The sequence below is a fragment of the Nothobranchius furzeri genome, chromosome 2 (genome assembly GCF_043380555.1).
Source record: "Nothobranchius furzeri strain GRZ-AD chromosome 2, NfurGRZ-RIMD1, whole genome shotgun sequence".
Lineage (NCBI taxonomy): Eukaryota > Metazoa > Chordata > Actinopteri > Cyprinodontiformes > Nothobranchiidae > Nothobranchius > Nothobranchius furzeri.
In genome coordinates this window covers 44,281,057-44,298,301 of record NC_091742.1, presented here as the reverse complement: position 1 = coordinate 44,298,301, position 17,245 = coordinate 44,281,057, and the positions used below count along the sequence as shown (strand labels likewise).

The 17,245-nt window shown below is 42.5% G+C and overlaps 2 long non-coding RNA genes across 2 annotated transcripts; one reads left to right on the top strand and one right to left on the bottom strand.

Annotated features, from left to right (window-relative positions):
* Positions 1 to 4,403: 4,403 nt before the first annotated feature.
* LOC129154311 (uncharacterized) lies at positions 4,404 to 5,020 on the bottom strand. The gene is made up of 3 exons (XR_011516939.1): positions 4,685 to 5,020; positions 4,546 to 4,603; positions 4,404 to 4,471 (listed from the first exon to the last, which is right to left on the bottom strand). It is a non-coding gene; the product is annotated as an uncharacterized lncRNA (long non-coding RNA).
* Positions 5,021 to 13,119: 8,099 nt separating this feature from the next.
* LOC129154310 (uncharacterized) lies at positions 13,120 to 17,245 on the top strand. The gene is made up of 2 exons (XR_008559789.2): positions 13,120 to 13,476; positions 14,920 to 17,245. It is a non-coding gene; the product is annotated as an uncharacterized lncRNA (long non-coding RNA).

The following is a 17,245-nucleotide window of genomic DNA, read 5'->3' as shown; positions in this document are numbered from 1 at the left end:
GCTGCTGACGTCAACTGGGGCTATAGTCGGACGGTGGAAGGAATACTTTGAGGAGCCCCTCAATCCCACCTAAGCGCATTCCGAGGAGGAACCAGAGCCGGGAGACCTGAGGATGGACTGTCCAGTCTCAGGGGCAGAAGTTGCTGAGGTAGTCAGACAACTACACAGCGGCGGAGCCCCGGGGCGGATGAGATTCGTCCTGGGTATCTCAAGGCTATGGATGTTGTAGGGCTGTTGTGGTTGATACGTCTCTGCAACATTGCGTGGTCATCGGGGGCAGTTCCTGTGGAGTGGCAGACCGGGGTGGTAGTCCCCATCTTTAAGAAGGGTGACCTGAGGGTGTGTTCCAACTATAGGGGGATCACACTCCTCAGCCTCCCTGGAATGGTCTACTCCAAGGTACTGGAGAGGAGGGTCCGATCGATAGTTGAATTTCAGATTGAGGAGGAGCAATGTGGTTTTCGTCTTGGCTGTGGAACTGTGGACCACCTCCATACCCTTGCAAGGGTGATGGAGGGGGCATGGGAGTTTGCCCAACCAATCCACATGTGTTTTGTGGATTTGGAGAAGGCTTATGACCGTGTCCCCAGGGGCACCCTCTGGGGGACGCTCCAGGAGTATGGGGTGGGTGGCTTTCTGTTAAGGGCCATTCAGTCCCTTTACCAGAGGAGCGGGAGTTTGGTCAGCATCACCGGTAGTAAGTCAGACTTGTTCCCGGTGAGGGTTGGATTTCACCAGGGCTGCCCTTTGTCACCGGTTCTGTTCATTACCTTTATGAACAGAATTCCTAGGCGCAGCCGTTGTGTGGAGTGAGTTTAGTTTGGTGGCAGGAGAATCTCGTCTCTGCTTTTCACGGATGATGTGGTCCTCCTAGCTTCATCCAGCTCTGACCTTCAGCTCTTGCTGGGTAGGTTCCCAGCCAAGTGTGAAGCGGCTGGGATGAGGATCAGCACCTCCAAATCTGAGACCATGGTTCTCGACCGGAAAAGGGTGGCTTGCCAACTCCGGGTCAGGAGAGAGGTCCTACCTCAAGTGGAGGAGTTTAAGTATCTCGAGGTCTTGTTCACGAGTTAGGGTAGGAGGGATCGGGAGATCGACAGGCGGATTGGTTCAGCATATGCAGTGATGCGAACGCTGAACCAATCTGTCGTGGTGAAGAGGGAGCTGAGCCAGACAGCCAAGCTCTCGATTTACCGGTCAATCTACGTCCAAATCCTCACCTATGGTCACGAGCTTTGGGTAATGTCCGAAAAAACGACATCACGGAGACAAGCGGCCGAAATGAGTTTCCTCCGTAGGGTGGCCGGGCTCAGCCTTAGAAATAGGATGAGGAGCTCGGACATTCGGGAGGGACTCGGAGTAGAACCGCTGCTCCTCCGGATCGAAAGGAGTCAGTTGAGGTGGTTTGGGCATCTGGCCAGGATGCCTCCTGGACGCCTCCCTGGGGAGGTGTTTCGGGCATGTCCTACCGGCAGGAGGCCCCCGGGTCGACCCAGGAAACGTTGGAGAGGTTAAATCTCCAACCTGGTCTGGGAATGCCTTGGGGTCCTGCCGGAGGAGCTGGTGGAGGTGGCCAGGGAGAGGACGGTCTGGAGCTTCCTAGTTGGGATGCTGCCCCAGCGCCCCGGACCCGGATAATTGGAGGAAGACAACGACGACGATCTCAGACTTATCATTAATTATTTTCTAAGTTTCTGAGAAAATGAGGTGATGTCTGGAGCCTCTTTGTAATGCCCATTACATTTTCTGGTGTCTGACTGGTCCAGAACTTAGAAAAAAATGGACCGTTAAAAGATCAGCCACAGGAACTGAAAATCAGTTCAGCCAAAGGTTCCAGCCATTATGCTAAATAATATCTCGTTGGGGTCAGGCGTGTGTTTTCAACTGAATAATTGTAGTGGCATAAGAATTAACCTTTTCCTAGATCAAACAACCATTATTTGTTTTAATCTTCAAACAACTCATCAGACGTGAAACGGTCTGCCAGCAGACCCAGGAGGCAATCTCTGACCAACTGATGCAGATTCAGAGGAACACAGCCCGTGATTTACAGGAGTCAAACTACTCGCTTGCCGAGAAGACTCCATGGCCAGCCGAATCGCAGAGAAGTCTTGATATACGTGGGTACCGTAACTCTGCACTGGCGTTGGATGGATTAATCTTAATTTGATAACTAAATAATTTCAGCCAGACAAATTTTATAAAACCAGACATCACACTTTTCTAAGACACTTAATTAGTTTCTTAAAAACATCTAAGATCATGTTTCATCAGAGTCTATTCATTGTTTCAGTTTATATTGCATTCAATCACCATTTATAATCACTCATCCTGTATCATCATTAGTAGTAGAAATATTGTAATAAATTGATTTATAAAAGAAGGCAAAGATCACTTTGTGCACAATTGCAAGTTAGGGTGCTCTCTCTCGCCATTGAAGTAGGGCACGGTGCCCGTCTGGTGACATTGAGGGAAAAAAAAGTAACTCGCTGCCACAAGAAATTTCATGCGTCGTTCCCACGCTACATTCCAGTTACATCTATGCCAGTTACATTACACAGGTGAATGAAAGCATGGGGTTTAAGTGTGAGCCACACCTACAGCACCATGACTGATGATGAACTTAACATTCTAGTAGCAGAGATACATGCCAGAAACCCAAATGCAAGGTATAGATTGAAGAAAGGTCTGCTGAAGTCACATGGATATACAGGTCCTTCTCAAAAAAAATTGCACATTGTGATAAAGTTCATTATTTTCTGTAATGTACTGATAAACATTTGACTTTCATACATATTAGATTCATTACACACAACTAAAGTAGTTCAAGCCTTTTATTGTTTCTAATATTGATGATTTTGGAATACAGCTCATGAAAACCCGAAACTCCTATCTCAAAATATTATATTTCATCCGACCAATAAAAGAAAAGTGTTTTTAATACAAAAAAAGTCAACCTTCAAATAATTATGTTCAGTTATGCACTCAATACTTGGTCGGGAATCCTTTTGCAGAAATGACTGCTTCAATGCGGCGTGGCATGGAGGCAATCAGCCTGTTGCACTGCTGAGGTGTTATGGAGGCCCAGGATGCTTCGATAGCGGCCTTAAAGAGGTGGTAATGCCCCCCTCAGAGTCTTACTCCACCCACGTATCAATTTTAAAAACTGCAACATTAGTAGGCGTTGCCTGGAGGACAGAGAGGGCGGAGCCGCGGCAGTGACGAAGACGATGGCTAACTAGACGATGCTAGCTCCCTTCACTCTGAGCAGTTATTAGAAGTGGAGGACGTTTCTCCCCCTCCTTACCCAGACACTCGAGAAGAAAGGGACCAAGTCTATTTGGAGGAGACAAGCGGACCTGAGCCTTATTGTTTTGAGCTTGTGAGTTGCCTGAAACTACCGGAACCGACCCAACAGAACCAGCTCTGAATGGTAAGTAGCCATTAGACATAGCATTGGATTAGCTGCAGGGTTTGGCTCCACGGCCCTAGAGAGCAAGTAATCAGCATGTTTTAGAGGTTTGTCTGCTTCAACACACCTGGTTTTAATCAGCAACAAATAGCTGAGCTGCTTAACAGCTAATCTAACCTGTTAAAGCAGGAACACCACTGAAACGAGCTGGATAGCTCTCCAGGAGCTCTGGGCTCAAGCTACAGTCTGCTGCAAAGAAAGTTATGAAACTACCCCATGAGAAAATTATTCTGTAATGTGTTCAGCCCACTAAAACTGCCCTGATTTCATTATTTATTTACTGATACTATCTGCTTTCTTGGTTGTAGGTGATCTTCTGGTGTCTGCAGGTGGTCTCCTGCTGGTGTTGTCAGGATCAGGAGCTTCCAGAAGAATGTGCCTTTCAATGACTCTTCCCCCTTATTTGTTATATTAATTAAATAAATCTCAATTTATATATTTCCTGTTTTTGTTCATGTCCATAAATACTTAAACATGCTTGAAATTAAAACAAGCTTTTAACAGTGAGGTGCTAGTTTAATTCATCACAATAGAGCTAGTTAAACATGCAACAATGTGATAATCAATGTAATTTATAAATATCCATTAACTATCAAAACTGGAATCAAAATGAGATATTTGGCAGCACAAAAAGCTTGTCAAACACAATATTTATTATAATAATTGTAGGCAGACAGGAGACAGAGCTGATGGAGGTTCTCAGTCATCGAAGGATGGCTGAAGGCTTTGCAGGAACAGGAGATGTGGTGTTGTCTCTTCTCTCTCTATTCTGCCAGATGAGCTGATAGGTTACAGGTGTGTGAGGACATCCTCGTGCTGTCATAACCAGATGACAGGAGTTATCAGGTGATCAGCCAGGCTAATGAGATGCAGAAAGAAAACAAATCCAGGACAGTGTACAGTAATAAAAATAATATGTGGTGTTGCTCACCTTATGTGCTCTTATAGAGTATTAACGTGTGCCTGCCTCATGGTGTAGTCCATATTTTGCTGAGTGTCCTGCAATAATGCAGGTTATTAGTTAATTTACTTTTGATAGCAAAAACAAAATATTTAATGAAAAAGTTATTTACCAGGTGAATCAGCTCACACGTCACCACCAAGTGTCACAGGGCCAGAATCAGTAGCCTCCTTCATGATGTCATGATGTAATCACATACTTATTTAATTGTTAATATCTTAAAAATTCTGAAATGTTTTAATTTTTTTTACCTTGAACAGTTCACTGAGCTTGCACTGTCACTGAGGTGGAAGCTGGAATCAACAGCAGACACCTTACATCTTGGTCTTTTAAGGGTTGTGGACGCTGCTCTGGGACTTTCTGGAAGATGAATTTCCATCATGGTCCCTGGGTCACCAGACACACTGCGGCTGTGAACTCTATTCTGGGTGGCTATGTAAAAAACAAAGAAGCAGCACATTTATAAATGTTTAAAAGAGCATAAAATCACGTGTAACAATAATCTGCAAAACAAATTATAACTAGAAGGTAATAATAAAATGTTTACATAGAAGATTATTAACAATAATTCACCTTTGCTACGGGTAAGGCTTCACGTCAGCCTGGACAAGTGCATTCTTGCAGACTACTAAATCAGTCTGACAGCCAGTGTCTTGGGTAGATTTAACCTGAAAAAAAAATAGAAGCACATTGTTGTTGGGAGTTTATAAAGTCAGATAATGTACAAAAGAAACTGTCCTATATAGGCGCTTTATAACATTCCTAGTGTGTGATGTTATTATAACGTAAAAGTCAGTCACATATGATGTGGAGAGCCTGAAATGCGACCTCCTGAACAGAATTCCTCATGGAACCGGGTCACGCTGTGCTGGATTTCACGCTGTAATGATGTCTGTCAACTAGTGCTGCGTCAGTTAGAGTCACTGTTGCAGAATTACCGACTGACACAAAAGCAACCAGAATTTTCTCTGAGCCTGACAGTCATGTGGACCGTCTTGTCGGCCAGGGCTTCGAGATATGTTCCGATTTGCCGCTGATTCTAACCTTACATCCCGGTCCACATTTTGTGAACTTGACAAATCAGCCCGAAGGCAGCACAGGCTGATATTAGCTAAATTAAGTGAACCACGTCTCTCAAACTTTGCTTTTAGGTAGGGAATTGTCTTTAGAAGATGTTAAAACTTTTATTTAGCTTACTCACCTCAGACTGGAGCCCGCCATGTTGGGGGAGCAGAGTCAGATGGCTGCATCTAAATCGCGGAAGAGCCACGGTGGGCACGGCCTCCCTCTTCAAACGGAGACGTGCAGAATCACGGGTAAAAGGCTGGTTGCAAACTACAGCACCAGGCGGGAGCTGACTGTTTTCCAGACACCGATTGCGCACAACCACTGGCGCCTAATTTCTAAGTCCAGCGGAAAGGAGTGCAACCCCACAGAGCCACCGCAACCATACTACACTACACCTTCTCACAGCATACTAACACGATATGGAGCACTAAACCTGAACTACTTTCCTAATTAAACTAACACCCAAACACTAACTAAAATACAATATCCAACAGCCAAGCTAACACTAAATAAGTATGTATAACACTAAAAGTGTTGGGTAATTCCTATATTACCCCCAAGTTACCTCGGAAAATTCAAAGCATACACAGAGGGATTAGATTCTTTAGATTATTGTAATCCTGTCAACAACAACAAAAACAACAACAACAACTTTGCAAAGGGTGAGAGAGAAATCAAATACACACCGGAGACGGAGGTCAGTTTGCTCTCACACCGAGATGAAGCTCTTTTGAGCATATTTATTGACAAGATCCCACACACACACACATCACAGAATGCACAATAACAGGTTAAAAAATCCCCTCTGTCCCAGGAATCCACCTGTGACAAAAGGGTTTCTTCAGATAATAGATCAGGCGTCTCTAGGTCTGGCAGAACGGCGTTCCTGCATACAGGTGCCTGAAGCAGACAAGGAGTTAGTGAAAACATTCAAACGTCAACAAGTAAACAAGTAACTTTAAGCAGCAAGGGTGAGTGAACTCTGGTTGATTAACTAGGTCAGGATTTTTCCTAACATATTCCCCCTGTTCAAACAGAGGTCACCTTAATCACACATTATTAATCAAAATAAATTAAAAATCACCAATATGAATAACCTAATTCTAAAGTGATTATAATAATGATTATACTACTGAAACAATATTAAAGAGTAATCTCAGAAATCTAAAGGATAATTTAATCTGAGTAAAAGCTATGCTAAAGACTAGGATATGCTAATGCTGCAGAGGTCACCACTGGCCACTAGGGTGTGCTGCGATCAAGCCTCGAGGGAAGAAGGTGTATTCACGGACGTGCCGGAAGTCACGTACATGTGACGATCTCTCACTGTACATATGCTGCTTCTCATTTGGATTACTGCTGCTCAACCATCACACTGCTGTATATCCATGCTACTGCTGTCTATCCATGCTACTGTTCGACTTGTATCTGTAAGTCTTCACCTGCTTGTTAAGCTAATGTAATGGTTACAGTGTCAGTATACACGCTAAGCCGCGCTGTATTTATTTACCCATTTTATCGCATTGCTTAGCTTTGGTCTTCAGCCCATGCTGCTGATTCACGCTGCCGTTAGCTTCTGCTCACTCAGCTTTGTATGTCGCCGCAGGGCTCCTTCATCCTTGTCAATAAAACCATTTGACATCGAGGAGTGTATTTCTTCAAATGCTATATGCTAATGCTGAACTACCGCTAACCGTCCTACACTTGCTTGCAAATCCAACTCCCAACTCGCCACAAGGCGTGGCCAAGACTCTCATTGCTTTTATAACTTTGACACAGAGCTGCTACGTAGTACTCTACTGGTTTACATAGTATCTTACTCTTTAGCCATTGACTAAAATGTATTCAAAATGACTCAAATTCTATGTTTTAAGCTGAAGGTGGTGCTATAATGTGGTATTTAGGCAGAATTTTTTATTTTAAAGAAAATGCACCAAAATGCTAAAATAATGAATACACACATTTAAAACACTATTAGACACTCATTTATACAGTTCATCAGCAAAAAAAAAAGTTAATTTAGACGTTACTTGCTCTTTAAGCTCATCAGAGTGTTGGGGCTTGCGTCTCTCAACTTTCTCTTCACAATATCCCACAGATTCTCTATGGGTTTCAGGTCAGGAGAGTTGTCAGGCCAATTGAGCACAGTAATACCATGGTCAGTAAACCATTTACCAGTGGTTTTGGCACTGTGAGCCAGGTTGTGCTGAAAAATGAAATCTTCATCTCCATAAAGCTTTTCAGCAGATGGAAGCATGGAGTGCTCCAGAATCTCCTGATAGCTAGCTGCATTGACCCTGCCCTTGATAAAACACAGTGGACCAACACCAGCAGCTGACATGCACCCCAGACCATCACTGACTGTGGGTACTTGACACTGGACTTCAGGCATTTTGGCATTTCCCTCTGCCCAGTCTTCCTCCAGACTCTGGCACCTTGATTTCCGAATAACATGCAAAATTTGCTTTCATCCGAAAAAAGTACCTTGAGCCACTGAGCAACAGTCCAGTGCTGCTTCTGTATAGCCCAGGTCAGACGCTTCTGCCGCTGTTTCTGGTTCAAAAGTGGCTTGACCTGGGGAATGCGGCCCCTGTAGCCCATTTCCTGCACATGCCTGTACACAGTAGCTCTGGACGTTTCTACTCCAGACTCAGTCCACTGCTTCCGCAGGTCCCCCAAGGTCTGGAATCGGTCCTTCTCCACAATCTTCCTCAGGGTCTGGTCACCTCTTCTCGTTGTGCATTGTTTTCTGCCACACTCTTTCCTTCCCACAGACTTCCCACTGAGGTGCCTTGATACAGCAGTCTGGGAACAGCCTATTCGCTTAGAAATATCTTTCTGTGTCTTACCCTCTTGCCTGAGGGTGTCAATGATGGCTTTCTGGACAGCAGTCAGGTCGGCAGTCTTACCCATGATTGCGGTTTTGAGTAATGAACCAGGCTGGGAGTTGTTAAAAGCCTCAGGAATCTTTTGCAGGTGTTTAGAGTTAATTAGTTGATTCAGATGATTAGGTTAATAGCTCGTTTAGAGAACCTTTTCATGATACGCTAATTTTTTGAGATAGGACTTTTGGGTTTTTGTTTTCTAGTTTATTTTCTTGGTTCTCAGTTTCCTGTGCTTACCCCCTTTACTCTTCTGTTTTTTGACCCGGAGTTACACCCTGTCTCATTTAGAACAGCACCCTTAGTTTCCCTTTAGTTTCTTTTATAATAAACATTTTTGTACTTTCTTACCCGACTCTCCGTGTGTGGTTCTTTCATGTGGGTCAAGAAACTTCCACCCACCATGACACAGAGTTGATGGCCTGGCCTGCCAGACTCCTCCTCTGTTTAATTCTGCACAGAGAAAGGGTCTGGGAACTCTCCTATTCAAATAACCCCACCCCTGAGAATTCTAACCGAGCCAATCAGCTCTGAGTAGCGCACGTCACACACCACAACGCTAGTGTTCGCTGCTGCTCTTTCCTTTGTTGTAAATTACTTGGACACATCTTTAAAACAACAAGTAGAAGCGCTAAAAGCCTTCCTGGAAAAGAAAGATTTTTACGCTGTCACCAGACACCACTGTTTACAGCTAAAAAACAACTATAGCATCGTGGACGTCGCACACAGCTACACTCAGTTTCTCATAAACAACAAAGATAGAGCAGCAGAGTTTTCTAAGGCTCTTTTCTCTGTTCTAAATGACTTGACTGTCTTTAAAATTACAACAAGTAGAAGCACTAAAAGCCTTTCTTCTAAAAAAAATAAAAGATGTTTGTGCCGTTGCCAGACGCCTTTTTTTTTTTTACTACAGCTAAAAAACTACAGCATCTCCGCAGTACAGTTGACATTTCCATCTCTTTTCTGATTGGTTATTTTTGAGCTGCCTAGTCCTGCCCCTCATGTGCCTCTCTGCCTGTGAGTTACCAGACTCTCTCTGTGCAGAATTAAACAGAGGACGAGTCTGGCAGGCCAGGCTACAGAGTAGACACTGCAGGCGTGGTTTCCAGAATGTCCCAGCTCCGTTGTGTGGTCAGAAGAACGTATTCTGTGCCTAGCCAGAAATCATTGATGCACATTGATACAAATCACAAACTTATAAAGTAAGAGAATTTAACAATATTGTATGTATTTCTTTATTTTCATTGATGTGTTTTTTTTACTGTCTTTTTTTTTTTTAAAAAGGTACAACATTGTCATTTTTGGAGGAATAGGTGGTTTCTCCAGAAAGGTATTAAGCGTGTCAACAAAATAAATGTTTTATCATAAGGTAGAAGTATAGTTTTATCAGGAAAAATAAACAAACTTGTATAAAAAAAGATGTTACAAAAAATTTAACCAAAGTACATCCTCAGAAGAATTTTAATTTGATTTCTATACATCAATCCATTCATTTTCAACCACTTATTATTTTTATTTGTTTTTGTGAAATGTCATCTCCTATATCATTATCAAAATGTTACAATTATTTTGTCTTTGCATATAACTGAACAGATGGTAATGTTATTTATGTCCATAAAAATCTGATCTTGTCACTATTTAGTTTTAGAAACACATCTCTTGCTAAACAGTAATATTTAGAATACCAATAGATTGAGGTTCAACATACGTTAACTAATTGTATGCACTTTTTGTTCTTTGATTTACATCCTTTAATCTAGATCATGTACCTAAAAGTGTTTAATAACAATCTTGCTTCAACAACCCTGTCTCTTTATCACTGAAGCAGTACAGACGTTTGGATTGCCACAGAGGTAAATGTAATTTTCATCTGTGCAAATCTTTGTTTTTGTTTAGTTTTATAAAACTGACTCAGCATAGAAGTGTGTGTGTTGTTTATATATATATATATATATATATATATATATGTATATATATATATATATATATATATATATATATATATATATATATATATATATATATACATATATATACATATATATATATATATATGTTTATGCGAGCTTGACTGTTGTGTGCAGTATCTTACCTGTTCCTGGACTGAGATGTCTTTCCTGGGATCTACTTTAGCCACGCCTCCTGTTGGGGGGTAACTGCCCCGGGTAACACTTTAGGAAGCGTTTACCATTTTGACCTTCCAGTCCATACTCTGCACAGATGTTTCTGTACAGTACACCAGCCAATTAGTAGTAACGTTCCATGTTTGCTTTCCCTGCCAGCATCTTACACCCTTCAGTTATTTTGTGGATTGTCTCAGGGGTCTCTGCATAGCCTAAATCTTGGGTCTTGTCTGGTGCGGTAGACCTTGGCCTCTGTTGCTCTGGTGTTCAGGGCCTGCTCCTGTGCAGCCAGATGAGTGCCTCTAAGCTGTCCTTCAGACCAGCTCTTTCTAACCATTGATAGGATTTCTTGATATCAGCCACTTCAGTTATCTGTCAGTGGTACATCCCATGTAGGGGTTGGTCCTCCTCCTCTGTTTGCCATTGTCTGAGACACTCACTGAGCACGTCCTCTGTTGGGGCTTTATCCTTGACATACTTATGGATCTTGGATGTTTCATCCTGGATAGTGGCTCTCACACTCACTAGTCCTCAGTCTCCTTCCTTACGGCTACTGTACAGTCTCAGGGTTTTAAATATACACACACTCAATGGCTTTTCTGTACCCATTGTGTAAAGCACATTTAAATATTTTTCAGGGTTCGTGGAGATCATGGTGTGGAAAATGTGGATGTGGCTCGCTTCATGTTTTCTGTCCAGGGAACAGAAAGGAGTAGCTTCATTGCACGCAAAAGTGTCCACAACCAGAGGTTTGTTTTTTGGCTCTTCATTATCCAAAGTTTTGTGCACTGATTTCATACAAATATCTGCCATGAATGTATAACCCGGACACAGCAACATTTCTTTTAAACAGAATAGAGCAATTGTGGCGAGATGTCTTCATTGCAGTGACCAGCTGCTTTTACTGTGTACTCCATGATCTTGAAGAGGAGGGCCATCTTGACCTCTCCAACAGCCTGCACATGATCTGCTGCCACTATGCCTTCCTTCCTCTCATTCAACATCACTTAAACATTTTCAAAGATGGCTGGGATGACCACCCTCTTTCAACAGAGGGTAACCTCTCACCTAACCAGCTGTGGCATCTTGGACAGCAGTACCACTCCCAAGAATGTAATGAGGTCAGCTCTCTTAAAAGCAAAATTAATCTGGACATGTAACTTGTTTATGTGAACACTTTTCTTCTAATTATTTTATTGTAGGAGCTTCACATTCCACAGGTCGAATGGGAATCCAGTGGACTCATAGACAGTGAAGACAACTCTGGTGTTCAAGTTCCAGAAGTGGAATGCCCACTAAGTCCAGGAGAATATTCTGGACTCAGTGCAGCTGTGGATCCACTGAGGTCAACCAATCTTGGGATTGACAGTTATTTAGTCACACTGCATTACGTGCAAACCATTGGCTATACATAAATCTTTCATTGTTTGCATCTTGTCATCACTGTCATCATCACGTCGTATAACAAATGTCTGTGAAGGATGTTGATAAGCCTCCATTAGCTAACTGAACTGACTATTTTAATCTCTATGTTATCTCTTACCACATCTGAACTAGAAATTACAGATTAAATGACTCATGAGCCTTTGAAAGTGTTTGCATGTTAATATTTCTTTTTTGGCAAACTAAAAGAAATAAATCTTCATAAGTTAAATAATTTAGTAATCTTACTGTGTACAATAAAAATCTAACTGACCTGAATCGTGTTCTCTTGGATATTGAAATTCCAAAGTTTGTCAGAATAGTGAAAGTTTAAGTGCGGTTTAAAATTGGAAGTGGGCACCGGCACCCGGGAGGAGGCTGAAATATCCCCCTGCCAAATGCCGTTGAATGTGCTCACTCCCAAGGCCCTAAGTGTGTGTTTGTGTGGAATGTCGTCAGTGGAAGTGTATAAGGTGCAAATAAAATTGGGGGGTAGGTTGCCACAGGAATGCGGAAATGGGGTCCATACCCGCACTCCCTAACTTGCCCACCCCCCAAGATCCTATGTGTATGTTTGTGTGATGATGTGAGGGAGCAGGAGAGAAATATGCGGGGATGGGGAGGAATGGCTGGCTGGGCTTGTGTGTGTGTGTGTGTGTGTGTGTGTGTGTATGTGTGTGTGTGTGTGTGTGTGTGTGTGTGTGTGTGTGTGTGTGTGTGTGTGTGTGTGTGTGCGTGACTCTGTTGCCCCTGAGATTGTAAATATTCTAAGCTGTTTTGGTCTCATGGTTCTGTGGTAACCTTTTGACCTCCAGAGAAGTGGAGGAGGCAAGGAGGTTCATTCTGGAGAAAGTCCAGGTGCACCAGCTAATGGTTTATCCAAACAAGACATAGACTTTTAGAATCGATAAGCCCACTAACTACCATGAAGGAGAGAAGATTTATTGTTTCTCCCCAAGGCCGAGAGAGGAAGAAGAGGAGTCGAGAGGGCTGACCCTGAAGAGGAACACGGATTGCAGAAAAGCAGAGAATGAGGCGATGACATCGCCTGAAGATTTACTTCTCCCCCCACCTAACAGTTTGCTGGAGGCACCAAGGAGAAGAGAGAAACCTGTAGGAGGCGCTGAGAAGAGGAAGACCATGTGACCAGAAGTGACCAGACGATGGCCTATGAAGCAGCAAACAAAGAAATGACAGTGAGGGAGTGGGGGACAGAGTAAATAAAAAGGAGCTACTGGGTCTGTAAGAGAGCCTTTGATGGGAAGAGTTTGTGAGGTAGAGAGATGGAAAGAAGGAAGCTTTTGCTTTGAGCTTTTTGTCTGTGATAATCTGACCTAGTGTCATTTTTGGAGAGCTTATTCGGCTCAACTTTGCTATAACTCGGCGTATTGGCAAAGAGTTGTTTTACTTTTTAACCCGCCTTGTCGGGGTTTTGTTTGGATGATTATTCTTTTTTCATCTGTGTGAAATAAAACCCAGTTCCTCGGATTCGAGGAACGAAAAAAGGATTTACGAGTGGGGTCTCCTCCTGTCGGTAACCGAGCAAAGGTGAGATGCTGGTTGTAAATGTCATCCCAAGGTGTTACTGATATAAGTCGTTTCTTCCATCCTAGGCTGCAGGTAAAGTCAGTTGTCTCCTCGACATAAAAGGAACAGCTGGCAAGGGTCTTAACCTGAAGTGTACATAAGCTTCATGGACTGGGGTGTGTGTAGGTGTGTTTGAGCCTCCTTATGTCTACTTAAAGGTAACTTGGTCAGAATTAGAAGCCCTGGGTAAATTGGTGATTTGCTAATCAACTCTCTACAGAGTAAGGGCGTTTGCCTCCTTTTGCTCATCAGCCAAGGCCAACTTTAGAAACCTGGGAGTTATTTTTGATCCAGCTTTAAGTTTAGACTCACACGTCAAAACCATCTCCCGCTCTTGTTTCTTTCAACTGAGAAACATTTCAAAAGTCCGTAAACTGGTTTCTACTGCAGATCTGGAAAAAAATCATCCATGCCTTTGTGTCATCACGCTTAGACTACTGTAACGCTCTTTTTACTGGCCTCAGCAAAACCTCCCTCTCACGCCTTCAAGCCATCCAAAATGCAGCAGCCAGACTCCTAACCAAATCCAGCAGACGAGCTCACATCACTCCAGTTTTACAGTCCCTCCACTGGCTCCCGGTAGAACATAGAATACAGTTTAAAGTTTTAGTCCTGACCTATAGAGCTCTTAACAACCAGGCTCCAAGCTACCTATCTGAGCTTTTATCCCCACACACCACCTCTCGGAACCTTAGATCCACATCTGAAAACCTCCTTGCTGTTCCTCAAACCAGACTGAAAACCAAAGGGAACAGGGCCTTTCAGACTATTGCACCCAGACTTTGGAACAGTCTGCCTAAAATCTCCGTCTCTTGAAATCTGTAGAGGTCTTCAAAAAACACCTTAAAACTCACCTTTTCATCCAGGCTTTCCCCCGCTAAATATTCTAAAAGATGGCTTTGTTCTTGTTCACACCTTGACTTTGTTTTTACTCCTGATTTTGGTTACTATTGTTGTCACTGCTATTGTTTTTATTATGTTTTTATTGGTTTGAGGTATTTTCCCTGATTTTACTCATGTTGTACAGCGCTTTGTGATTTATATCTGTGAAAGGCGCTCTATAAATAAATTTTACTTACTTACTTATACTATTTATTATTGAAGCACACAAAGGGGTAACAATGCTGAACCAATCACTAGACACAGCATATCCTATTCGAACCAATAACAAACTCTTGCTGTCTAGGGGTGGTATCTTCTTTTGGCAGGGCCTGTATCATGACTGGGACCAGTTCTTCCTCTTCCTGTCACATCCATGAAGTCAGATGCTGTTAGACACGAATCCAGAAGAATTTTAGTCACGAGTTCAATCTTCTTCAGTCCTCTTGATGCAGGCCTCTTGTGCTTAAAAAGAAACGATTCATTCTGGTTATAACACTTAACACTTATTCTAATACTTTACAGCATTTCCTCTGTGGGAGCCCTCTGTCTCAGGGCCAGTGGTCGGCGGCAGCAGCCTGGGTGCTCTCCAGGTAGTGCTTGGGTGTAGGTGGGGGCCCTTGCCCTCCCTCCTCTGGAAGATCTGTGTCGGTGCCCTGGATGCTCCTGTGGATCTACTGCTATTGGGTCAGACGGCTCCCCTGATGGCATTTCCTTGCATTTCCTGACTCATCTGAGCTCTGCCCAGTGTTTGGTTGTGTTCTCTAGTGTGTTGTGTGCATGTGGGTATGTGTGTGTGTGTATGCATATCACTAAGTCAAGGGTCGCGGGGTTTCTCAATGACATTTGTGGGATATGTCGGGTCTTCTAAATCTGTGTTTTTAATCTATATCTTAGCCATGGCGCAGCGCCACACCTGACTCTATGTAGGGGAAACTCTGAATTAAATATATTGTTTTTAGGATATAATGTTCTTGTGAATTATTTATTGGTGCGTTATTTGTGTGGAGTGCAACAGTGCATCTGTTGTTAACTAAACTATAAATTAAAACTCTACACCAGCAAACCAAGGCAGCTGCACCATTGTTGGGGTTTCCAGAAACGGGTTATTTCCAGCAGAAAGTAGCCTACAGGTGGGCTGATACATGTTTGACATGATGAACAACATTTTCTGTCTAAATTAAACGTCTTTATTAAATCTTCTTCTGTAATATATCAGCAACCTCTGTGCATCATTGTGCCGCTTTTATTAATAGTATCATAGATTATTGCCATCTTTGCCCTAATCTGACCACTTTTATTTTTGTTTTTATTTTATTTTTTTATGCCCACTGACTGCTCCATAGCCCAACAGCCCACAGCTGGAGCAGCACAGAGCATCTCGAAGGTTATGTAACACTCCAGAGCATGGATTTCCATCTTGGTTGTCATGGTTACCCATGACATGCAGACAATAAGCAGGTTTATTTGTACGCACAATATTCATCACATAGTTTGCATTGTTTTTTTATAGAAGGAAACAGGTGTGTAGAAAGTGGGATGTGATCCAGAAACACCTGAGCTCCTTTCTGGGACAGGTGTGATGTATAAAGCAGAAACAGCATGCAGCTGTGCATAAGCAGACTATTGTAGGTTAAAGGTTTTAGTACTTTTTTGCTGACCTTAAGTAAGGTTTTAGTGAGGATTCTACTAAAAGTTTTATAAATGAAGAAAAAATGTTTGGGTAGAAAATGGGATTCACGTAATGGATGTCAATGCATGATGCTACAGTGTCAATTTGGACCAGAACTTCTAAATAATGTTGCCAACACATTTTTGGTTCTATGGAATGAATAATTAAGGAAGTTTTGAGAGCAAAATGAGGTCCACCTAGCAAGCTGTACTTTATAATGTGTTGTATGATTTTGTTTGATTCAAAAGGGAAAAAAACTGGTTAGTTAACATCTGCACACACATGGATTGGTGTGCAAATGTTGGTATACAACCTCTGTAAAATCTAATAAGTTATGTTTTGTTTAATGAAGTTATCTTGTGTTTAGGCAACATTTGCTTTCTAAGTAAATGAGACAATCATTTAATTAAATGCTTTGCCGATTAGGCCTGTCTTGGAATGGTGGCTGCTAGCCATTAATCTGTGGTGCACACCTAATTTACAAGGGCAACAGTGCAGGAATGGGGCCTGCTCAGAAGTGCAGGTGGTCACGCTGCCACATAAAATCACCATTAGTAATTTGTAAGGCAGGCAGCTTCAGGCAGTGCTGAGGATATAATGTTATTGCATGAGATCAAAACAATTAAATGATATCTAGAGAAAACACAGCTGATCTGCACCCCATAGATCATAGCGTAGAGTATCACCATGTTAATTACAGCCATTTGCTCCAAAGGTGTGAGTAACCTTGAAGTTCCTGCCAGTAACACAGTCAGTGCCATAACTGGTCTATTTATTCTTTGCATTTTTTGCAGCCGGCTGGCGACTGATGCAAGAGACTGGATGATTTACATCTGTTGATTATTGAATCATCTAGGAAGGACAAAAAAGTCTTAGCCCAAAAATATATGTCTGATTTTTAATTAGGTTTATACAAAAATGGGTTTTTCCTCAATCATTTCATGAGAAAGACCTTCACTGTGAATTACTGTAATGAAAACATGATGTGTTTAACTTGGAATTGGTGGCTCTGCACGATATGGAGTTAGTTGAGGGGATTATTTTTCTTGCAAGTGGTGCTACATGGAAACTATTGTGTTTTTCTTTCACTTACAGTGGCTACACAATGCACGCACACACACACACACCCAACACACAAGAAGGCTGCAACAACAATAAATCAAAGATAATTGATTGCAA